Genomic DNA, 26,154 nt, shown 5'->3' with positions numbered 1-26,154 from the left:
ACACCATACCTCTGAATAGAATGATGGAGGATTGGTATCTCCTTCAGGGGTCTCTCTCGATATCCCAGTCACCTGCGAGGGTAAACTGGAAGCGCCGGGACTGGATTTCTCTGCACGAGAAAGGCAGCGGCTTCTCTCAGCGCGTCGAGGAAGGAGGGGTGACAGCGTCTGCGGGCAGCTGGGCTGGATGTCTTCGCAGAGGACGGCTGCACGGCTCCTCAAGCGTACTGCACCATAGGTCGCGCTGTAGCGGCGATAATGGTAATCAGTAGCTTCACCACCACAGGATAGCAGGCTGCAGCGACAGAGTGCTAGTTTTTACCAACACGGGGTCATGCAGGCAGCTGGCATCAGCAACATGTTCGCTCATTGCTTAAGGCAACGTTGGTAATATTTATACCTGACAGGTGCCGGGTTTGACGCAAGTTTGCTGGACATAAGACGTCAATTAAAGATGTCACTAGGAAGTGATAGTTATCAGTTGCTCATTAGAGTTCCATTACTAATCAAAACATAGCAAGCGGGGATTTCCAGGTTTGCTAAGTTTTTATCTTGTTGAAGAACTCGGAGTGTTATCTAGGAATATCAGATAGTGACTGCTGCTCTGTCATTGCACTAATTGGTCGCAAAGGAAGTAGCAGAGAGTCATGCTGGAATGTGGCTCTGTGGCTCTGCTCGTGTGAGGCCAGAGATGACTTTTCAGAAAATCGCACTTGAACGGTTATGCCAATATAGGGAATAAATGGATTTATAGCCGAATAGGGGCATAAGGTCACAGTATCGATCAGGAACCTAGATAAGCACATGACACCCACTCCACGAATTCATGTCCATCAAAATTACTAAAACTAAGCAATTAGATGCATGTGTAACATGGTGTAACATAGCCCACCCCAAAATACATAAATGCATTCGAAATAGGCGTACTTGTAATACATGGAATTTAGGTACTGTACGTTTTTAAAAGCATAGTAATCATTCAAAATTATTGCATATGAAATCAATGAACGATTATGCATAAAGAATTACACATGAAGTATCTCTGACAGAAGAAATGCGAGATAAATCATCACATAAAAATGCATTGTAATAATATGTGTGCTAGAGGCTGGTGTTATGTTGTTATGTCTCTAGATGTGTTTTTAGAAATAGAAGTGTGAAGCTTCTGTTCTCTAAGAATAGTTTTTACGTTAAGCAAAGAATCGTTCGTGCCAAAAGGAGAGGGTCAATATTTTTTTAAAAAATTGTCCAATTCAAAGAAAAAATCAGTTTACCAAAGCTCCTGGCAGTTTTATGTTGATCAAAACTGAAGGCCGAATTCAGAGTTCATGGGAACGCTGTGTGTCGGAAAGCTTCTCAAAAGTTATTGTTTCTCTGTGGGTGAGAACATCGTATCAGACAGGCTCGCAAAGAATTGGTCTACAAAATCAGGTGATAGTTCAACCAAATTAGATAGCGCTGTAACTTGGCAGGTGTGAGAATGATTGCTGTCATCGAAGACAGGACCAGCCCTGCTCACAGAACGTTGTACCTGGATGATGTTGCTTTTGTCACTCGCTCCACTGTTACCACTTGGCTGTAGTACAGGAGTCTCCACGAATGCCGTCATCAGGATTGGTAGCCGCTGGGGACAACACAATGCGTGAGCCGTTATTGGACTTAGCAAAGTATCGACGTCCATTGGTACTGCTGATGGAAGTGAAAGACAGATGTCCAACACGCATTCATCGCCGCAAAGCATACACCGTAGCACAGGTAAAATGCAATTTTGCCATATTGGTCTGAATGAAAGGAACCAGGTCATGTTTAGATCTCTCAGCCTGGCCAATCCGAGGACGTTAGTTATCCTGTCCCTGTAGCGCATTGCTAGGATTGTTTCTTCCATTCCCATGGGAGCTATGTCTGAGCCGAGGCTTGCCATAACGTAGCAGAAGGGTCAAAAATAGAATACCTGCGATGAGTCCAAAAAATAGTGGGATACCACCAAAGATGGAGTGCACAAAATTAGGAAAGATTCCCAAAATTGCCTGGAAGGGTGTTAGCAGTCCCGTAAAGACTGTCTTAAATATGCCTGGGATGCTTGTAGCACTAGACATGTTAAGGAGTTGGTCGAGCATTTGTACGAAATGCACGGGGCAATTTGTTGATAAAAGGTCATGGACTTCAGTAGCCGTCCTTGCGACTAGAAGATCATACGTCTCTTTAGATGACGTTATAGGCACTGTTGTCTGTAAAAGCACAGATTTCATTTTGCTTAATGTATCAATTCGTATAGAATAGAGATTCAGACGAGGCCAGAGGGGAGTCACTAAGTCTGGAGGCCCGCTCGGGAACAATGCTTGCATGCAACATTTGACCATGGACGTTACTTGTACTAGATAACTTTTTCCGGGCGCGAGGCCACAGCACCTGTGATCCGTTCTTAGAATGTAACTCCCGTTTGCGAGTTGCATAAAGAAGGGCTCTATCTGAGTTGCAGGTGTGACTAGCTGGTGGCATGAAAGGTTGTTTGAATTGCCATCACATGCTCCGTGTAAATTAATACCCTGACACAAAAGTATACCGCTTAGTGAGTGTTTACAGTTGTCACCACTAAGAAATACATTTTTGTCGCTGTCACTATAGCAAGAATGAGTGTATGGTAATTTCCATTCGGATTTTACATATCCCTTACCCAATTGTTCATACTGGCCAGCAGGTATGTATTCAAGGCATTTTTTAAAGCGGAAAGTTGTTATCGGAATTGTGATAATTCCGTGTATTATCCATTCAATGACAGGGCTCTCTGACATTGTCAATGGTAATCTCTCGAGTTTCTCGATGCTCAAGATTGTATAGTCTGCTCCTTTCTGTGCCAAACTGATCTGTTTATCAGTAAGGTTAAAAATGGAAAATAATGACGTTGTGTTTATCAGACGCCAAGGCACATAGCCTGAACGAAGATTTTGCAGCGTCCAGCCTAATTCTATAATAGAGCGTAATTGAGACTGGCCATGTTGTAACATTAGCAAATCTCTGTCTATCACATCAAAGGCAGAGGATACAATATTGTCCAAAGAATATATTCTGGAAGACAGAGTCATTAACCCATTGTCTACCACAGAAAATGATTTTTCCAAATTAATACGATCAATTTCTCGTATCTTTTCAGCAGTTTCAATTTGCTTTACTTTCCAAGCCTCGTTGTAAGCAGCATAGATGCTGGTCGCTATGAAACGCTTTTGACGCTGTTTGCGTGGTCCAAGAATGAAATCGCGCAAATCAGCACCATCTTTTAGTAAAGACAAGTGTTGCTTAATTTCAGCCAGTGTGGATGTAGTTAGCCATTCTAGGCAGAGTTTCCCTACACTGTATGTGGTTATAATTCCTGGATGTTGTCTCTGGGAATATCTCGAGTCTAATCTGGTCATTTTTAAACCCTGTGTTTTATTCAGGAATCTATCTTGACAGCTATTTGTGTCTGTAGGCCAGATTAACCACTTTTTCCAATCAGGATGTGTTCTGTTGAAATGTAAAATGTGTAACACGTCTAACTCATTATCTGCAGTTGTATTCTCAGCTATTGGCTTTGGTATAGACGGTGTTTTAAGGTCTTTGTTCTTAGCTAGGCCAAGACAAGATGTTTGGTGTACAGTGTCATTTAGAAATAACATTTGTTCTGGTATCATGCAGGTTCTAAATAGTGCTTCTATGCCTTGCACCTGCCAATCTTTTGTACCCCAAATTGATTTTGTTTCAATATTATTTTTCCAATAATCAAAACCAAATGTCATCATTTTGTCATAAAATGCTTCTGAATATATCAATTTAGAATTTGTCAGCATTGTTTTCATTCCTGTTTTATCTAACAGTTTATAATAAAACGTTTCTGCATCACTGGTGTTAAACCCTGAGAAGTATTTGAATTTCTCAAAAAATGCTTTAGAACTGCTTTTAGGTGGTGTAGCACAATGTTCCCATTGATTATACATAAAAACATTTCTAGGCTGTGCAGATTTATGCAAGTAATGATCCCCATAGTGGGTGTAACAGAATAACTGCTCATAACTAGATGAACCTTGTAAATAATCATGATCTGTGAATCTAGCTGACATTACTAAATCAGACATCATGTCATTAATACTGTTAAAGTCCCAATCATCAGAGAATGTACTTGGTGTCAAAAAGTCACTTAAGGAAACCTTTAGTTGATGAGGATACTTCAGGATTTCAACCGGACCATAGATCTCATAGTCTGTTTTCTCCCATACTACCCCACCAGGTATTGGAATTGCTGTGACATTTACTGTTGACAGTTCTCTTTTCTTCACGTGGGATGATCTGTGTGGTTTCAGGACTAGGTTGATGTTCTGACTTGCTGTGTCCATTGTAATATATTTTCCTTCAATGAATTTTCCCAAACATAGTACCATGATGAGCCAAAGCAGGAGGAAAAATACACCTAGACCGAACCAGAACTCTAGCCAAGGGGAAATTAGGTAGATTTCCTTCAGTTGATGAAAGAGTTCCGTTGCTTTTTCTTTAAAAGACTTTTTTGTTTCTGGCATCACTTCGGGGTCACTTAAATCTTCAGAGAAGTTGTCGAAGTTGATGAAATAACCAGAGGCAGTTCTGTCAATTGATGGGATTGTTCTTTCAATCTGTCTCTCGGTAGCACTTTCTGATGCCACATTAGTGTAGACTGGTGCTGTTTCTTGACGAACTGTTTCAATCTGTGTTTCAAGAGGCACGAGTTCCATGGCATTATTGCATAGTCCTTCATTGTGCACTGCAGGCTGATCGAATGTGATTAGTCTTTCAGTTTGAACCTCTTGGATTGTTGCAAGTTTGGGTATTCTGTTGTTTATTGGGAGTCCACTGGGCCTACTGTTGATTATAGGCCACATGCTTGTGGTTTTACCAGATCGATAGACACGACTCTGTTCTCCTTTTTACCAGCAAGGGGCGGTAGCACAACTGATCTTGTTCCGGTGACTGCTAAGACAGGTACTGCTTTTCTGTAAGAAGGCCCAAATTCCTTCTTAACCGCGATCTTTTCTCTGACTAGATCCCCAATCTTTGGAATCCAGACAGGCCTTGCTGGGGCTGTTGCGGGTGGTGCCTCGTCAGTGGTATTTGGCTGTTGCTTTAACTTTATGTTGCTTAATGATTTTCTTGTTTCATTCAGTTCCTGTAAAACAGCCAAACGGTCTTTTACTTCAAACTGCTTTGTTTCTGCTTGTACCACTGACATCTGACTATCGAGGTCCTGAACGTTCATTCTAATTCCGAACAATAGTTCGTATGGGCTGAAACCTTGTAGAGAATTTCTTGGCATGTTGTTAAGACTAGTCTGGACACTTATTAAATGTTTGACCCACCCAGCGCCTGAACCTAATACCTTCGCTGTTATAGATTGCTTTATGTCACGGTTTTTTCTTTCTACCACACTATTCCCTTCGGGATGCGACGGACAAGAATACCGCAACCCAATTCCCATGCTGGCCATGGCCTCCTTATAGGCTCGAGAGCTGAAAGCAGGACCCTGGTCAGAATGGAACGTGGTAATTGCGTATGTGCCGATAAAGACTCGCAAATCTTTTATAACCGTTCTAGCGTCAGCCGAGCGCTGGGGCCACATCTTTTTTTTTTTAAGTGCTTTTTGTCTTAATGGTGTACACTGGGACGCGCTTCTCTTCTTTGATTGCGCAGATAGACCGCCTTATGCTGTCTAGAAGGGATCCTGAAACTACCCTGGCCTGTTCATTTCTGCGATCTCTGTTGCAGTTTTCACAATTTTGAGCAAAACATTGAATATCTATACTCATTCCTGGCCACCAGTACTCTGATTGCAATTCTTTCAGAGAGGCTTTGATTGTTTGGTGTCTCAGACCCAACCCCATGTGTGCTTCCAGTAGGAGGAAGCCCCTCCTGCTCCTGTTTGGAATTACTCTATCCCCCACTCCAGGGATTCGAGCAAAAGGAACGGAGTTTGCATCGATTATGTATGCATAATTGAGTGGATAGTTTACGGGTAGTGCTGCACAGTCGCCTTTTACGGTCGTTTTTACTGCCAGCATGGTTTCCCCGTCTATGTACTTATCTGTACGCTTTTCTGTGGCTACGGAAGCCGGGTTAGTTGCTTCCGCTTTGGCTGTATTAGCCAATGAATTCCCTGTAACGTGAACGCCATCACGCTGAAGACTCTGTGCGTGAATCACGTGAGTCTTTTGTAGTTCTTTGTGTAAAAGAGCTACCTCGTTCCAGAGCTTTTTATGCTTTATTGTGGCACCTGTGTCATCTTTGTAGTCGTTTTCGATCCAACTCTGCAGTTTGTTGTTGTAAGAATTGACGCAAAAATGAGAATCGCACACTATAAGTGTGGGGAATTCGCGTTCTGCATTTTCTAGCGCCATCTTTAAAGACCTGATTTCAGTTCTTTGAACCGAACAGTACTTTACTGATTCAGTTTTTGTTACTTTCGGTCTGAATTTACCGCACAGCCAACGACCTTTAATAATCGCACATGCTGCATCGTAGGATTTTCTCTCTACGTTGAAATGCTGTACAAAGCTATCTGTATAGATTATACATGCGTATTGTGGGAGAGGCAGGATTTCGATTGGCAGAGGATATTCTTCTTCATATTCTAAATCATTCAGTTCTTCGTATTGCGGGGCGAAATAGTATTTCACGTCTTCCGCTCCTAGAGAATCTATGCACTGTATCCATTTTGGATCCAGTGACACTGTAGGCAGGTTTACTGGGCTGAATAGCGCCTCGAAGGCGGATTCCGCTGTAAGGATATTAATCCGTTTGCCGTGTGCTAGTTCTCGTTCATTTGCTAATGCGATTTGCACTGCGTTCACAGTTCTTTCTGTGCGACTGAATGTTTTTTCTGCTTGTGTGTACAAGTGAGATTTAATTGAAATTGGTACCTTTTCTCCCTCATTAGAGGTCAGGTACGTGAATCCGCATCTTCCTGGGATGACTCGGATTACAAGATCACGTGTGTTGTCACGTGTATCTAATTTTGTTTTTGCTAACATGTCTGTTTGCAGTGATCTCAAAATTTCTGTGTGTTTTTGAGTCCAATTGATTTGTTTTAAATCAGGTTTTATTAGTTCGTAGAGAGGTTTAACCCTCTCTGCGTAATTTAGTATGTAAGTTCTTCCGAAATTCAGAAAACCTAGTATTGATTGTAAATTCTTCAGCGTTTTTGGAGCTTGGAGTACAGCGCACTTCTCTAAGAAGTTGTCCGCTAGGCTTTTCCCTTCACTTGATAATTCGTACCCTAAAAACAGTACTGTCAGATGGGCAATTCGGGACTTTTTAAAGTTGAATTTGTAACCCTCTGCTGCGAACCCAAGTATAATGGTGTTCACTCTTTTCAAGTGAGTATCCAAGTCGTCGTCTGTGAGATAAATATCATCTACGTAAGATAATGCTTCATCATCATAGATTTGTAGTAACTCTGTTACCCTAGCTGAGAATAGTCCTGGGCTGTTCTTGAACCCCTGTGGGAGTCGACAGAATTTTTTCTGTGACCCAAATGCGGAGAAAGCGGTCAAGTATCTGCTTTCTGGTGCAATGTTTTGACAAAAGAAACCATTAGAAATGTCTAATGTCGTTTTGTATTTTTTCCTAACTATGTTATTCATTAGGGCTGCACTATGCGAGTTTTGTACTGCAAAAGTTTTGCAACATGTATTAAGGTGTCTGTAGTCCAAAACTAGACGATATGAATTGTCTGGCTTGGAGACAGGAAACAAAGGATTGTTCATTTGAGAGGTGCATGTTTCAATCACCCCCTGGTACTCAAGTTGATCTAAGATCTCCCTGACCTGTTTTTTAGCTTCTTGCTTTATGGGATACTGCCGTTGGGCAGTTGGTTCACTTTTTAGTTGGATTTTGTGAGGAGGTGAATCCTCATCCCATCCTACATGATTTTTATACAATGCAGGTGCCTGGGCTACTGCCCATTTCCTTGCATATGTATATTTTTTGTGAATCGGAATGTGATTCGAGAAGGCAGGCATAATCACTTCTTCGCCACGAGGGCACTCCCTGACAAACTCCGGGGGCCAATCTTTTTCAGCTAACAGAATATCATAGCCTTTTGAGAGCTTATCCCAAAATAGACCCTTAATTTTCCTAGTCTTATCACCCTCTATACGCAATGTTATTTCGTATATTTTATGGGGCTCGCTAAGTCTGGCGTCGGCAGTTTCAACCTGAATGTATTCATTCGTGTCCACTGTCTCCAGATGACTCATCAAGATCTTGCGCGCTATACTGATCTCTGCTGCACTGTCCAACATTGTCAATGCCCACTCCCCGTTTTTCAACTGTGTCCTCAGTATTCTCGGCATGGTTGATTACTCTAATACTGGCTACCTTCTTTTTCTGAAATTGAGATTTCTTATTTTGAGCAGGTTCCTTGTCTTTGGACTTGGTGTGCTCTCCTGGGTCTGACCGTCCTCTTCTTTCCGAATTCTGTGGAAGAGATCGAGAGGGACGTGTATCAATACTTTGATATCTATCAGGTCTTTTTATATTATCCCTATTTCTAAGGTTATATCTTTTCTCAGAGGGCTCCCGTTGGGGAGACTGGCGTTCTCGAGTCGGAGTTCTCTCCCTCCGTCGAGGAGACCTTCCTCTGGACTGGAAAACTTTTTCCTTGGGAGTGGATTGTTTATTTCCATCCCAGCTCTTTTTAGGAGTGTTTAAATTATTTTTAATAAATAATTTTTCTGGATTTTCGAGCAGTTGGGGCTTAACTGGTTTCCCACCCAAGCTGTCTTTACCTAATTCTTCATAGCATTTTTCTATGATTTTTGCAAGCTCAACAGGATCTTTTATATCTGTTTCCCTCAACTTCTGGCGAATCGCCACAGATGCTGCTTCTCCCTTTACATTGGCTAATAATATAGCCGTGACCTGCTTGAAGTCTTTCAGTAATTTCATACCTAGATTTAAAGCTGGTTCTGGACCGAATTCATTTTGAATCTGTTTTAGCACGTCTGGTATTACCGCCATAGACGGAACACCGTGTGTTTTTGTGTAAATGGAAGCAAAGACTGTACCCCAAGTGTCGCAGTCCTCCACGTGTGGTGCGATTCCCATAGGAAGGCAGATGGTCAAGATTCTGTGTTTCTCAATAGGGGTAGTATCAGGAAATACTGCCTCTATTTGAGTGATTTTCTGGGCTAACCAGAAAGGAATTTGTTCCCGTTTTACGGGTGTTTTACCAAGACATGACTGTATGTTCTGTGGTGTAATTTTATTTGTGTTCCCCTGATGAGGGGTCAGCTGGTGTGAATTAACAGCTGGCTGGACTGTTGCAGTCCGTATTACATATTGGACTAATTGCCTATGTATTTTTATTAATGTGTTTAGCTGTGCTAACAGCTCTTCTCTGGACATTTTTATAATGTCAGGATGTGGTGTGTAGCTGGCTAGAACCGGCCACGTGGCTCCTGGTCTACCTAGTGGACCGAGCCTGGTAATGTGATCATTGTGTTTTAGGGCGCCATTAAACCAGAGCAGGTGCTCTTGAAATTTAAGTGGGATTTCAATCTCCTCGAAAGGAGCGTACTCTCCCGGAGGTTCCTCTATTTTGTAATAGTGAAACTCTTGTGTTATAGCGTTTACCGCTGGAAAGTTTATCCATGAATAGAATACCTCTGTCTGCCGATACTCGTGAGCCTCTATCACGAAAATTACTGTACCACCTTGAGGTGTCAGTCCGTGTTCTATAAGTTTTAAAGTTATAGATCTTCTTAACTGGACCGGGATGATAATAGCACCCGGGTCTGTGTATTCGGGACCTTGCTGAGTCGCATCTACTTCGGCCCCAGGGGCTCCGTTTTCTGGCATTGTAAAAATGCAGTTTTTTGCAGAGTAGGTCTCCAAGGAGACAAAGATTAGATGCACAATATTTTGGAACACTGTATCCTTCAACGTTGAATAAACCAGAGCTTTACATAGGAATCTCTTCCTACTAAGGTCGGGCGGATTTTAACCTTTCACCCACTCCAGACGTCTATTGGAGTATTTAAGGGAGAAAGGGGTGTGAAATATGCACGACTGAGTTACTCTACAAGTCTTACGTTAGTTTATCGCCTTACCAAACGTTGGGCGCCATGTAGTGTAGTTCCTAGTTTCCCACTAGGCCCTGCGCATTGGAATAACATAAACAGTAGTATCGACGTGGAACTGCGGGTATTCCAGGCCTCCACTGACTATGCTAAACTTAATTGGGTTGTGTTACCAACTAGCTCAGAGGTCACTGGAAACTTTCTTCTCTGCATAGGAAGTGATCAGCTTCCTTGGCACAGACAAGAAGGGATTCAGCTTTCCAACAACCGTGCAACATGACAACTTTGCTCCTCAGATCAAGAGTCGATCTCTAGGGTCGTGTGAAACAATAGACATAGATTTCACTCAGTCAGTCTAGTGCAGTTTACTTTCACAGTATGTAGAGAATAGAGAGACGGGCGTGTATCAATAAAGGTTAACATTTATTGAACAGTCTTTCTTCTCATACAAGAGAAATGTATTGCCACAATTGCAATAACTGTTATTATAAAAAGTACGTACAGTAAGATAAGAATAGCGAAATAGAACTGTAAAAGCATTGATATGGTTTCTTAGCCATACAATGGTTTAAAAGTAATAAAACATATATACAGTCATATATACATTAGGCTAACATACTCAACTGGTGCTTCTAAATACGCCTACCCCAGTGTGCCTGACCTAAGCCTAACACGTGAGAAGGGGGAGTAAGTAAGTAGCTTAAGTTAAGTTGGTTTTGCCAAGGTTTGTTTCAAGAATTCTCGTCTAAGGGTTTAGTCAACACCATACCTCTGAATAGAATGATGGAGGATTGGTATCTCCTTCAGGGGTCTCTCTCGATATCCCAGTCACCTGCGAGGGTAAACTGGAAGCGCCGGGACTGGATTTCTCTGCACGAGAAAGGCAGCGGCTTCTCTCAGCGCGTCGAGGAAGGAGGGGTGACAGCGTCTGCGGGCAGCTGGGCTGGATGTCTTCGCAGAGGACGGCTGCACGGCTCCTCAAGCGTACTGCACCATAGGTCGCGCTGTAGCGGCGATAATGGTAATCAGTAGCTTCACCACCACAGGATAGCAGGCTGCAGCGACAGAGTGCTAGTTTTTACCAACACGGGGTCATGCAGGCAGCTGGCATCAGCAACATGTTCGCTCATTGCTTAAGGCAACGTTGGTAATATTTATACCTGACAGGTGCCGGGTTTGACGCAAGTTTGCTGGACATAAGACGTCAATTAAAGATGTCACTAGGAAGTGATAGTTATCAGTTGCTCATTAGAGTTCCATTACTAATCAAAACATAGCAAGCGGGGATTTCCAGGTTTGCTAAGTTTTTATCTTGTTGAAGAACTCGGAGTGTTATCTAGGAATATCAGATAGTGACTGCTGCTCTGTCATTGCACTAATTGGTCGCAAAGGAAGTAGCAGAGAGTCATGCTGGAATGTGGCTCTGTGGCTCTGCTCGTGTGAGGCCAGAGATGACTTTTCAGAAAATCGCACTTGAACGGTTATGCCAATATAGGGAATAAATGGATTTATAGCCGAATAGGGGCATAAGGTCACAGTATCGATCAGGAACCTAGATAAGCACATGACAACAACTGACTCAAACAACTTCCATAAAAACTAATAGCCGATACCTATCACAACATGAGGAACTGCAACATGAAAACACCCTGTGAAATAGTGAACCATCTTATTTCTCCACCTACAAGTTACAAAATCAATCAAAATTCCCTATGGAGCTAAACTGACCACTACCTCCCAAAGCTTTAGAAGGGAGATCTGCATATATATATATATATATATATATATATATATATATATATATATATATATATATATATATATATATATATATATATATATATATATATATATCCAGAATAGGGAACATCCTAATTCAAGCCGCAGACAATCACCTCTCCATCTTTGACCGACACTTCTCATCCCTCCTCGTCTTATTAACACAACCTTGTCTAAAAAACTCTCAAGTGAACCCCGAACCTACATCCACAATCCCAGTAATCATTGGCACAAATAGAATCCCTCAAGACAATATAGCACCCAGACCTTCTGCTCAATACACCACCATTGAGACACTAAACTCCACTAATGGAATCAACATTGCATTCCTAGCGGAAACCCCAATACTTGACCTGTTCACATTGCCAGGCTACTCCATCACTAGACAGGACAGACCAGGGCGATAAGGGTATGGGCTGGTGATCATTCACTAAGAAGAAACACAGCTCAACCCCACAGAGACCACAAACAACTCAGTATTTGAAATCTTGGAGTCAAAATCAAACTAAAGGCACCAAACTCCACACTGTTAATCACTCACCTGGGGAATGCAATCTTTACTAAAGAGCTAACCGACCTCATAACATTGTACTCCATAACTAACACCAATAATGGGTGCGTAGGAAACTCCAATCTGCACTGGAATGACTCGGAATACCCCTCAGTCCATAACCTAATAAACCGTCTTGAATCAACAACCTCAATCAACTCTGTAACAAACAGACCTACAACAAAGACGCAACTCTAGATACAATAATTACCAGAATGAGCTTTTCTCCCTTCGCTCCATCATGCCCATTGATAGGACAGATCTAATACTATTAAACCTCAAAACTGACCTCATAACCTTCCTTTTTTTTTTTTGTAAACAAATTTTATTAATTTACTTCAGTCACCTTACCAACATTCTTACAGTTCAATCTAGGCCATCTCTTCGACGGTCCGATACTCAGAATACAAGTCAGGAGTATACAATACCCAACATCTCTTGCCTAGCCCCCCCACCCACCTCCCCCTCTACCCCCACCCCCCATGTCAGTGTGCCCTCCTCTACCCCCTAATGAAATGACAGTAACCCCGTGCGTTCAGGTACCTAACTCCAGCCATTGTATGTGCCCAGCCACGTCCGCCTCGGGAAATTAATGGTTCCATTTAAATAATTAGGTGTGCCCTGTGCCCCTACTCTGAGTCCGCTGCGCTGCCCAACCTAGTGTGCGGAAACCTACTCCAGCCTGCATGTGTCTAGGTGGCTCCGTTTCCAGTGCGCTCCCCCGTGTTCCCCGCCCCAGTGTCTAGTTCCTGGGTCGCTGGTACATCCCCCCCATCCTCCTCATCTGCCTCTGTTAAAGACTGAAGCTCAACTACCAGCGCGCCCCATGCTCTAGCTGCTTCTAGCGCCTTGTCATTAGAGGTGCGCCTGGCTAACTGCAGTCTAAGCGTCCTTTCACTGCTTGCCCAATTCAGGAAACTCCCCCGCCATCTCTGAAAGCGAGGTCCCGCTCTCGACTTCCAATGCATGGTGAGCTCCCTTTTCGCCATGACCCACCCCAAATCGTAGAACTTGCTGGTAATTTTTGTAGCGGGTGTATGTGGGAATCAAAGCAGAAGGCAAACTCCCATCCCCACTTCAATCCGACGCTCTGTTACCCGGTTCAGACACGCCACCACTTCTGTCCAATAAGAACCCAGACCCGCGCAGGACCAAAACATATGACCAAAATCAGCACCCTCTGCATTACATCGGGGACACATCGAGTGAGTCTCCCCAAAAGCTCGCTAAATTTTGACCGGTGTTAAATAAGCCCTGTGCAGCATGAAATATTGAACTAGTTGAAACCGGGCGTTGCGCATGCCTTTCCAGGCCCTCCGCACGAGCTGTGGCCACGTCGTCTCAGGTATAAGTTTTACAAGGTTCTCCTCCCATTTATCCTTCAGCCTATCCAGGGGCGGGAGCCCCTCCATTGCCAGTCTCCTGTATAAACAGGTGATAGCCTTAAACGTGCCCGCGGCCATTGTGACATATTGACAGCCCAACGATGTGGGGGGCTCCAACAGTCCCATCTTCCACTGTTTCTGGATTCCCAACACTAGGGCGGCGTGTAGCAAGAAGTCTCCCTTCGGGACATCCAAGGTTCTCTGCAGTTCTTAGAAAGGTAACAGGGTGCCATCCCTATATAAGTCCCCAATCATGTGGACTCCGCACTCCTCCCAACCCGCCAGCTCCGACCAGTCTCCGCCATGCAGAATGGCAGTGCACATGCTCAAAGGAATGTCTGGGGCGTACGGGTCGGAAAAGCCCGCTTGTTTCTGGCTGTGCAACCAGCATTGTCGGAGGGTGCGTTCCTCAAGAGTAAGTTGATCCAGCCTAAGTTTTTGAAGGACAGCACATGACGAGGGATAACTCTGGCCTGCGGTCCATCTGGTCTTCTAAATTCGCGCGCCACCGCCTGTGTGAGCCACTTCAGCTGCGCCGCCAAGTAGTACCACTCGAAATCTGGGACTGCCAGACCCCCTCCTCCCGTGGCCGCAGCAGGGTGGTCAACGGACCTCATAGCCTTCCTAGCCCCATCCAACAAACCCATGCACTGGGCAAGGAACCTCAAGCTAATTGTAAAAAATAGGTTCCGGAGATGATAAGAGATTTGAAGCAGGATTTTATTTGGATTTCATAAATATGGACCTTATCCACAAGAGCGCTCCGAGAAGCAACCACGAGGCCACAATCTTCAGTTACAATGACTTCAGGGGCTACCAGCTCCTAGGTTACAGAATACAAGCTCCTAGGTTACAGGACCATCAATGGATATGGTTCTATAACCTAGGATACCACATCACCTCCTTACTGATAATAAACAAAAGAGCAAACAGAAATAAGGGAAGAAAGATGAAAACTAACAACAAAAACGACAACAAAAAATGAATAAATACATACAAATAAAAGAAATTCAACATAATCATGAAAACAAAATGGTTTACACTTCTCACATTTAGGTCTGACTACCACATCGCCAGACACAATTTTTTTGTCATCAAAGGAGTTGATCCAGATTCTGAGATACCTTTTAAATCCATTACTTTGAAAGGCAAAAGAACATATTTTGAACGTCTACTCAAATTCCAAATCTTGTTGCCATCAGTTTTCACAGAATTTTTTAATATTTCTTAAAACGACAAGGCATACTGAATTTAGAACACTTACCCCTTCCTAGGAGATTTTATTCCCACCCAATCTCCTACCAGGACCTTTGTCTCTTTAACAGCTTTCCTAAAATCAAATCCTGCTTTAGACTTCAATTTTTGTTATTCCTATTTTGCTTCACAATCTGTAGGCATACAAATGTCTTTATCAACCTTCAACCTTTTCTCAATAAGCCAACCAGGGCAATCTCCCCTTAAACAAACAAAAAGGTGAAACACCTGTACTGGAATGAGGAGTCAATCTATACTCTCTCTCTTTTTTCTCAAACCTTCAACCCAGCTGGCCCCACAAACAAGGGACAATTGCAAACGCTCTTTCAAAACCTTAACAAAGCGTTCAACAATCCCATTTGATTCTAAATGATAGAGTGAAGCTTTCTTATGCTTCACTCCTCTCTCTTTGAGAAACTCTTCAACTTCTCTAGAGGTGAACTGAACACCATTATCTGTAAGAAGACTGGAGGGAAAAACTTTTCTTTCAAAAAGCTCCTCTAAGAATTTTATGACATCACCAGACTCAATGGAATTCACAAATTTGATTTCTGGCCAGCAAGAAAACATATCTAGACAAACCAAGACATATCTGTCTTGCAAACTAACTCTTAGAAGACCAAGAAATTCCATGGAAATATCGACCCATGGATCAACAGCCCTCTCCCTAATAACCATGGGCTGTGTCCTACACTGTAACACCTTATCATTGTTAGGACAAACCAAACATTTTCTAACCTCACTCCCTATCATCAAATCCATCGACGGCCACCAGAAACTTTCCCTGACTCATTCTTTCGTTTTTGAAATTCCCATATGACTGGAATGAGCACTCTTACCCAAAACAAGACTCAAATCTTCAGGAGGTACCAGTTTACACCCTCTCATAAGTAAATCATCAACAATGGAGAGTTAATTGCGAACTTCCCAAAATCCTAGTAACTCTGCCTCACATTTATTTTTAACTGACCAACCCTCCAAAAGCATTTTCATCACATTCTGCAAACAAACATTCTTTTCTAGTGAAGACCTCGATTCCGTCTCCTGTATAATCCTTTGGTAACAAAACAAACATTAAAATCTTCTTGAAAGTCTTCATCAGCAAAACTCTCCTCTAAAGAGTCCAAATCACCTTCAGAATCCTTAACCAATCTAGAAAGACAATCTGCCTACAAATTGCTAGTGCCAGGAACATAGTTTATCTCAAAATCAAACTCTTGAGAAGCAATGACCCATTGACGTATTCTACCCGAAATAGGCCTGGGCGCAATTTCCGTTCCGCTCGCGGAAATTGCAATAATTTGACATTTTTGCATTCCGCGGAGAGCGTGAAAATGTAAAAATGTCTGCAATCCGCATCTTACCGGAAATTTTTGTCTAACTCGCACTGTAAAAAAATACATTCTTGTGCGCGCGCGACCGCCTTACCTGAATCCTTGCGTTCTCCGACAAGTTTTCCCGATCCGGTCCCGTTCTCCACGAGATGTTGGATTGTGGTAGCCATTTTGCGCTATCTCTCAAGAGTTCGCGCCCGCATTAACGTCCTTAGTCGCACGATCATGTCATTCGTCGTGTGATCACATCTTTCTTCTCGGGATCATGCACCGCGAGAGTATGAGATAATTGAGTTCTCAAACACGTCATTCTCCAACGCGAGCGAGAGCGTGAGGACGCAGACACATCATATCTAACGCGACAAGGAGTGAGAGAACGTGAACACGTCATATCCAACGTGACAGGGAGCGAGAGAACACTATCAAGTCATTTTGGACTCGCCGGCGGAAGTAATGTGAAGCTCGAGAACTCGAACATGTGAAATTTTCAATTTGGAGAAGAATATCAGCTCTAGCAGCATGATACCTTCTGGAAATGATGATTTGGATGAAAAAACTCCTCATATTGACATTTGGCTGTTTTTTTTTTGTGCAAGGAGTCGTTTTTTAAAAAGGTGGGGAGAGGGAGGAAGTGCCACAGAATCTTTAACTTCCTGTTCCTGTCTAGCAGGCCCCTCCCAGTGCTTTGTCCGTCTCCTGGTAATTCTGCCTTTGGATTTTGAGCTGGAAAGATCACTCTTTTTGTCTGCTGCATCATTGCAATTGGATTTGAGGATTTTTGAATCGGATATTTTACAAGTAAGTGGTTGTTGTGTCTGTTTGATTGGGGGCATTGCAATTGTTGCAACTACAATTTAATTTTGGTAACTATCATTCCTTTTTTTTTTAAATGTTGTGGGTAGTAGTAGTCAGTAGTAGGCCAGAGCTAGTCATGGCCTCATGGGTGTGTGCATGATGAAGCAACTGTTCGTTTGGTTTTTTTTTAATGTATTTCATTTTCAAGCATGATTTGGGGCCTGGATGGAATTGGATTGAGGTGGGGAATGTGTTTTTTTGGGGTGGACTTTCTGTTGTTGGGCCTGGCCTTGCGGCTGGTGGCCATTTTGAAGCCTAGGCCTGCAAGCTTGCCTGGCCTTGTCTGCCAACAGGCCTGCTTTAATCCAGTAGGCTCAGAGCAGGTAGCCTATTAATCAAGTGTTTCTGTGTGTGGTCTGTTGAATTTAGACATCATTTAGGGCATGGATGGTACTGGATTGAGTTGGGAAGTGTGTTTTTGCGGTGAGCTTTCTGATGTTGTTGGGCCTGGCCATGTGGCTGGTGGCCATTTTGAAGCCTAGGCTTGCAAGCTTGTCTGGTCTTGTCCGCCAACAGACCTGCTTTCATCCAATAGGCTCAGGGCAGGTAGCCACAGCTTTATTAATCAAGTGTTTCTGTGTGTGGTCTGTTGAATTTAGACATCATTTAGGGCATGGATGGCACTGGATTGAGGTGGGAAGTGTGTTTATTTGGGGTGGGTTTTCTGATGGTGTTGGGCCTGGCCATGTGGCTGGTGGCCATTTTGAAGCCTAGGCCTGCAGGCTTGTCAGGCCTTGTCTGCCAACAGGCCTGCTTTCATCCAGTAGGCTCAGAGCAGGTAGCCTAATAATCAAGTGTTTCTGTGAGTGGTCTGTTGAATTTAGACATCATTTAGGGCATGGATGGCACTGGATTGAGTTGGGAAGTATGTTTTTTGGGGTGAGCTTTCTGATGTTGTTGGGCCTGGCCATGTGGCTGGTGGCTAGTTTGAAGCCTAGGCCTGCAAGCTTGTCTGGCCTTGTCTGCCAACAGACCTGCTTTCATCCGGTAGGCTCAGGGCAGGTAACCACAGCTTTATTAATCAAGTGTTTCTGTGTGTGGTTTGTTGAATTTAGACATCATTTAGGGCATGGATGGCACTGGATTGAGGTGGGCAGTGTGTTTTTTTGGGGGTGGGCTTTCTGATGTTGTTGGGCCTGGCCATGTGGCTGGTGGCCATTTTGAAGCCTAAGCCTGCAAGCTTGTCTGGCCTTGTCTGCCAACAGGCCTTCTTTCATCCACTAGGCTCAGAGCAGGTAGCCACAGCTTTATTAATCAAGTGTTTCTGTGTGTGGTCTGTTGAATTGAGACATCATTTAGGGCATGGATGGCACTGGGTTTAGGTGGGAAGTGTGTTTTTTTGGGGTGGGCTTTCTGATGTTGTTGGGCCTGGCCATGTGGCTAGTGGCCATTTCGAAGCCTAGGCCTGCAAGCTTGTCTGGCCTTGTCTGCCAACAGGCCTGCTTTCATGCAGTAGGCTGAGAGCAGGTAGCCACAGCTTTATTAATCAAGTGTTTCTGTGTGTGGTCTGTTGAATTTAGACATCATTTAGGGCATGGATGGCACTGGCTTGAGGTGGGAAGTGTGGTTTTTTTTTGGGTGGGCTTTCTGATGTTGTTGGGACTGGCCATGTGGCTGGTGGCCCTTTTGAAGCCTAGGCCTGCAAGCTTGTCTGGTCTTGTCTGTCAACAGGTCTGCTTTCATCCAGTAAGCTCAGAGCAGGTAGTCACAGCTTTATTAATCAAGTGTTTCTGTGTGTGATCTGTTGAATTTAGACATCATTTAGGGCATGGATGGCACTGGCTTGAGGTGGGAAGTGTGTTTTTTGGGTGGGTTTTCTGATGTTGTTGGGCCTGGCCATGTGGCTGGTGGCCACTTTGAAGCCTAGGCCTGCAAGCTTGTCTGGCCTTGTCTGCCAACAGGCCTGCTTTCATCCAGTAGGCTCAGAGCAGGTAGCCACAGCTTTATTAATCAAGTTTTTCTGTGTGTGGTCTGTTATATTTATTTTAGACATCATATAGGGCATGGATGGAAATGGATTGAGGTGGGAAGTGTGTTTTTTGGGGTGGGCTTTCTGATGTTAGGCCTGGCAATGTGACTGGTGGCCATTTTGAAGCCTAGGACTGCAAGCTTGTCTGGCCTTGTCTGCCAACAGGCCTGCTTTCATCCAGTAGGCTCAGAGCAGGTAGCCACAGCTTTAATATTCAAGTTTTTCTGTGTGTGGTCTGTTAAATTTATTTTAGACATCATTTAGGGCATGGATGGAACTGGATTGAGGTGGGAAGTGTGTTTTTTGGGGTGGGCTTTCTGATGTTGATGGGCCTGGCCATGTGGCTGGTGGACATTTTGAAGCCTAGGCCTGCAAGCTTGTCTGGCCTTGTCTGCCAACAGACCTGCTTTCATCCGGCAGGCTCAGGGCAGGTAACCACAGCTTTATTAATCAAGTGTTTCTGTGTGTGGTCTGTTGAATTTAGGCATTATTTAGGACATGGTTGGCACTGGATTGAGGTGGGCAGTGTGTTTTTTTGGGGTGGGCTTTCTGATGTTGGTGGGCCTGGCCATGTGGCTGGTGGCCATTTTGAAGCCTAAGCCTGCAAGCTTGTCTGGCCTTGTCTGCCAACAGGCCTGCTTTCATCCACTAGGCTCAGAGCAGGTAGCCACAACTTTATTAATCAAGTGTTTCTGTGTGTGGTCTGTTGAATTTAGACATCATTTAGGGCATAGATGGCACTGGATTAGGTGGGAAGTGTGTTTTTTGGGGTGGGTTTTCTGATGTTGTTGGGCCTGGCCATGTGGCTGGTGGCCATTTGAAGCCTTGGACTGCAAGCTTGTCTGGCCTTGTCTGCCAACAGGCCTACTTTCATCCAGTAGGCTCAGGGCAGGTAGCCACAGCTTTATTAATCATGTGTTTCTGTGTGTGGTCTGTTGAATTTATTTTAGACATCATTTAGGGCATGGATGGCACTGGATTGAGGTGAGAAGTGTGTTTTTTGGGGGTGGGCTTTCTGATGTTGTTGGGCCTGGCCATGTGGCTGGTGGCCATTTGGAAGCCTAGGCCTGTAAGCTTGTCTGGCCTTGTCTGCCAACAGGCCTGCTTTCATCCAGTAGGCTCAGAGTAGGTAGCCACAGCTTTATTAATCAAGTGTTTCTGTGTGTGGTCTGTTGAATTTAGACATCATTTAGGGCATGGATGGCACTGGATTGAGGTGGGAAGTGTGATTTTTTGGGGTGGGCTTTCTGATGTTGTTGGGCCTGGCCATGTGGCTGGTGGCCTTTTTGAAGCCTAGGCCTGCAAGCTTGTCTGATCTTGTCTGTCAACAGGTCTGCTTTCATCCAGTATGCTCAGAGCAGGTAGTCACAGCTTTATTAATCAAGTGTTTCTGTGTGTAGTCTGTTGAATTTAGACATCATTTAGGGCATGGATGGCACTGGCTTGAGGTGGGAAGTGTGTTTTTTTGGGTGGTTTTTCTGATGTTGTTGGGCCTGGCCATGTGGCTGGTGGCCATTTTGAAGCCTAGGACTGCAAGCTTGTCTGGCCTTGTCTGCCAACAGGCCTGCTTTCCTCCAGTAGGCTCAGAGCAGGTAGCCACAGCTTTATTAATCAAGTGTTTCTGTGTGTGGTCTGTTGAATTTAGACATCAATTATGGCATGGATAGCACTGGCTTGAGGTGGGAAGTGTGTTTTTTTGGGGTGGGCTTTCTGATGTTGTTGGGCCTGTTCATGTGGCTGGTGGCCATTTTGAAGCCTAGGCCTGCAAGCTTGTCTGGTATTGTCTGCCAACAGGCCTGCTTTCCTCCAGTAGGCTCAGAGCAGGTAGCCACAACTTTATTAATCAAGTGTTTCTGTGTGTAGTCTGTTGAATTTAGACATCATTTAGGGCATGGGTGGCACTGGCTTGAGATGGGAAGTGTGTTTTTTTGGGGTGGGGTTTCTGATGTTGTTGGGCCTGGCCATGTGGCTGGTGGCCTTTCTTTGTGTTGTGAGTTAGTAGTGTCCTGCTTTTGGCATATAGGCCTGCATGGCTTTCCTATTGGCTTACTGCTTCCATCCATCCACCCCCTTTGCCAGCAGCAGCTAGATGAATGATGTGATGCTCCAATAATTTAATGGGAAATATGGTGCACCCCACTTCCATTACATTTTTAATTTGGTGGTTCTTATTCTCTTTCCTATCATTCCTGAGAGTGTAGTGTGTGTATACACAGTAGTATAACATAGCCCTTGTTGACAACGTCTCAGAAATGGCTAGACTATATCTATTGTACAGTAGTAAGTAACATAACCACACAACAACAAATGTAACATTTCACTGATGCTCTTCTCCTGGCTTATTTTTCTTTTAGGTGCACAAAAAGCCAGAGAAGGAGGTGTCATCATCATCACCCATTGTACTGCCAGCCAGACAGAACTCCTGCTGCGCATCACGTCCACGTGTGAGCACAACTTGTTGTGCATCTGCTTCCTGCCTGACATCTGAAGAAGATGGCCCCAAAGAAAGGTACCAGGTCCAGTACCAAGAAAGTTGCTGGTGAGAAGAAGGAACAGAAGGAAGTGCCATTAACCTCGACTGGTGTGCCGGCCAATGTTTTTTTTTGGGAGCAAAAAGTTACGCCTGCAGCAGCGTTGTCTTGGAACCGCACCTCCGCACCAGTGGTCTAACCCCACCAATCTAGGCCCAAGCCCTTGAGTGTCGCAGAGGTAGCCAGTCTACTAACCAGCAGCGATGTTGAAATGTCATCATCACAAAGTAGTACACAATCAATGCAGGCAACTTAGCAGATAAGTGTGCAGCAGCAACAACAACAACAGCATCAGCAGCAGCAGCAACAACAGCAGCCGCAAGAACAACAGCAGCAGCAGCCGCAAGAACAACAGCAGCAGCAGCCACAAGAACAACAACAGCAGCAGCCGCAAGAACAGCAACAGAAGCAGTCGCAAGAACAGCCCACTATAGTAGTTGTTGCTCCTGATGTAGGGGCATTTCAGGAAATCGAGCTTCCTTCAGACAAAGTGGAGCAAACCATTGTTTTGGAAGATCGATTGTCTTCCAGACCACCAGCAAGGAACAGGAGGCTTAGTCCATCATCTTCTTCTTCAAGCCCGCTTCTGATGACCGTGATGCCACTTGGCAGCCACCAGCTCAGCCTGAGAGTGATGCACACCGCAAGACAATGCTTCTGAAAAGTAAGGTTCCTGAAAAACTTAGTTATGGCGGTAGATGTAGAAGAGGGGGTGGATGTTGATGAAGAAGACGAGCCAGTCATCACGCACATCACTCCAGCCCCAAAGGGGATGGAGACCAACATTCTCACCCTATCCAGAAAGGATGCTACTGAGCGGGATGTAGCATGGATACCACCAACGCAGGTTACACCACCTCGACCTCCAGCTGCCATATTTTCCAAGGCCCGGCAGGGACCTACATCCAGCTCAACCATCTCAGAAGGTAGTAGTAGTAAAAGTCACAGTGTAGCTGCACAGAGCCACATTCCAAACACATCCTCCAGTTCATCTGGTATTGAAAGTGGCACATCCAGCAGTGCCAGAAAGTTTTCCTCCCCAGTTTGGGATTCTTTTCTGTTAGCACCAAGGAGGAGAAGATTGCCATATGCTCAATTTGTTGCTCAGGTGTTCGGCGCAGTAAGCTTGGTACAAACTATGGTACCGGAGGCCAAGCAAGTAATCTCAGAATACACCACACTATTGTGTGGGAGAATCACCTACTTAAGTTAAAAGAAAGTAGAAAAACTCAACCCATTGAAGTTGGTCAGGAAGAATCAAGGGAAAATATTATTGCTGTGGAAGGTGGAGCGGGAGGCATTTCTAGCCCTGTCCCCAGTAGTGTAGTGGTACCGCCCACATCCTCCTCAGTAACATCTGAGTGGCACCGCAGTAAGAGCCATACTCAGAGGCAGGCTGAGACGCCAAGGCGACCGAGTACCGCAATGAGACAAACTGCGTTGTTGAGCCTAAGTGGGTTAATGAAAACAACAGCACCACAAAGGAAAGTAATCCAGCCTACCATTCAGAGCATGCTTAGGTTGGAGGGGCAGTTCCAACGCAACCACCCAACGGCACTGTTGTACAAAGCAAAGCTTACTAAAATGTTAGCACTGGACCTTCTCCCTTTTTCATTTGTGGAAGGGGTGGATTTCCTTGAATTCCTATTTCACAAGAATTGCTGCTCCGGCACTACATCATGATGTGCTGGAATTGGTTGGACAAGCTTTGCAGCAGAGTGCTGTTCACAATATCCAACTGACTACTGACATGTGGACCAGTTGCCAAGCCACAGATTACATGGTCATCTCTGCACACTGGGTCTCTTATGTGGGGGTTAGAGATAAGTTATCTGAACGAAGTGGTTTACACAGCTGAGATTTTTAAAGCTACTCGGAAACATGCAACTGTAGCCATGTTCGCTATGTAGAAATCTCATACTGCTGTAAACATTTTGCAAGAGTTTTGCAGCAAGGTTTCTGAATGGCTGCGCCCAAGAGGGCTTACTATTGGTTCTGTTGCCACAGATAATGGCAGTAATGTACTTAAGGCCATGGATCTTGGTTCCTATTTCAGGGTTCCGTGTTTGGTGCACTGCATAAACATTATAGTTCAAGACTTTCTGAAAAAAGAACCTATAGTCAGCAACTTACTGAGCATCTGCCGAAGAATATGCACTCATTTCAGCCATTCTTTTAAAGCTCGGAAGCAGCTGAGGATCATTCAACGTGAATAAAGGATGCTAGTCAAAGCACTCATCCAGGAGGTGGCAACACGTTGGAACTCAACGTATTACATGCTTGATCGTCTGTTTGAGCAGTACAGGACACTCAATGAATATGTCATACAAAGAGGGGATGCTACTGTGAAAGGCATGACCCTTCACATGGAGCAATGGGGCCTAGTTAAATGCCTGACTGAGATGCTTCGTCCTTTTGAGGTCTTCACACGTGAAGTCAGCAAGGACGACTGTACAATGGGCCAAGCTATCCCATTATTGCAAATGCTAGAGCATCAGCTGAAGAAAGTGTCTGAATCATACAAAGGTGTAGGGGACAAAAAGGAAGCCTTTGACTTGGTGGAGAGCTTAGCCCGTCGCTTAGCTGAAAATACAAGGATAGAAAATAAATTTTTCTGACAAGAACATTACATTTCTGCCACAATTCTGGATCCACTGACAAAATTGGGACTGAAGACATTCTTTCCTTTGTCAGAGATTCATGTTGCCTGCTACAAAACTTGGATAGCTGAGGCAGCGAGTACTGCAGAAGAGCATACAGCATCAAATGCAACTTTGTAGGCTGAGGGCAGTGCGTTTGGATCAAAACATTCCCCATCACTATCGACAACAGCAACAACAACTGGATCATCATTAGGCCCAGTAGAATTGTTAGACTATTGGTATTTACAGTTAGACAATTAATAAGCGCAGTGCTGATGCACAGAGAAAAGAGCCCGAAAGGTTAGCAGCAGCCCCCCTGAACATTGAGCGGATGGTTCAGGCCTATCTGGACGACCGAACAGAGGTGTACATTGATCAAAACCCATTGCAGTATTGGTATAGGAAAATGGTCTGAATGGCCACTGCTCAGCAGGCTGGCGATAAGCTATTGGCTTGCCCAGTCGCAAGTGCCTCTTCCGAACTGGTTTTCAGTACTGCTGATTCCATTATAACAGTGAGAAGGACCAGTCTCTGGCCAAAAAACGTGGAGAGGTTAACAATGATCAAAATTAATCAGCACTTCATACCACCAAATTACACAATACATGAAGCAAGGAAGGAAGATGAGGAGGACAGCGGAAGTAGTGTGTCACATGATGATTACCTACTCTTGGCTGAACCCCCAGAGTTTGAGGACGAGCTATGCTTCCCTGACAATTAGGCTTGCACTTACTGTCTTCCTCCATTTTTTTCCTTTGTTTTGTGTGTCTGTCGTTCCGGTTACAAACTTGTGAATCACAACAAATCCATTCCATTACCACCATCTTCTACTCTTCCTATTTCAATATACAACTTTCAGGTGTCTGCATTTGACAGTACAGTCCTCCGAATCCAGCTCCTCCGCTCCATCATACTGAATCTCCCGCCTAAATCCATTGTCCTCATGATGATTGGATGATGGAAAATAGAAGAAAAAATAAAAACTTTCCTAGTCCCGGCAAAAGAAGTGGAACATGATGACTACTATAACTATCATCCTTTCAGAGCCGAGAGAGACTGCCCATGAAAATAAGATAGAACATGTAATGATGATTGATGCCATGCATTGGACGCAGAGTCACAGACTGAGTGATTTTGTTGTTGTTTGTTGTGCATGAAGTTATGTCATTGTGCACTAATCATCTTTCTACAGTACACACTAAATGTAACTCAAGGTGAATTTTCCCCTTCTTGCAACTAAGAAATGTGTACTTCTACTGCAGCTTGATACATTGCTTTTGATTGAATACAGGAAGAGGACTCAATCTGCACATTGAGTATGGCAACAGCACCGTCCAAGATGATGATGGCGAAAAAGACGGCCCGTTAACTAGATGAGAAGGAACAGGTAATGAAAATTAATGGCATGCATTGGACACCTGACTCTGAGGGATTGGTGTTTTTGTTGTTTGTTTGTTGTGCACGAAGTGAAGTCAAAGTGTACTAGTAGTCTTACTGTACACACTAAAGAGTGACTCAAGTCAATAATAGTTCTACTCTTGTTGTGTAATAACAACATTTAACTTCTACTGCAGGCCAACCTTCACAGTCAGTCAGTACAAGTATCAGAGATGATTGATGGAATAATAACAAGCCAGGAGGACTTTTTATGCGTGGCATAAAAGCCTAAAGGTAAACACGTCAACATCAACCACAGCAGACCCAAATGTCTGTGTAGAAGTGGAGTCGAGTGTAGCGGTGGGATGACTGCGGTGCTTTTAATTAACTAACCTAAAT

This window comes from Lissotriton vulgaris, chromosome 7 (genome assembly GCF_964263255.1).
Source record: "Lissotriton vulgaris chromosome 7, aLisVul1.2, whole genome shotgun sequence".
Taxonomy (NCBI): Eukaryota; Metazoa; Chordata; class Amphibia; order Caudata; family Salamandridae; genus Lissotriton; species Lissotriton vulgaris.
Note: the sequence above shows the minus strand (reverse complement) of the source record.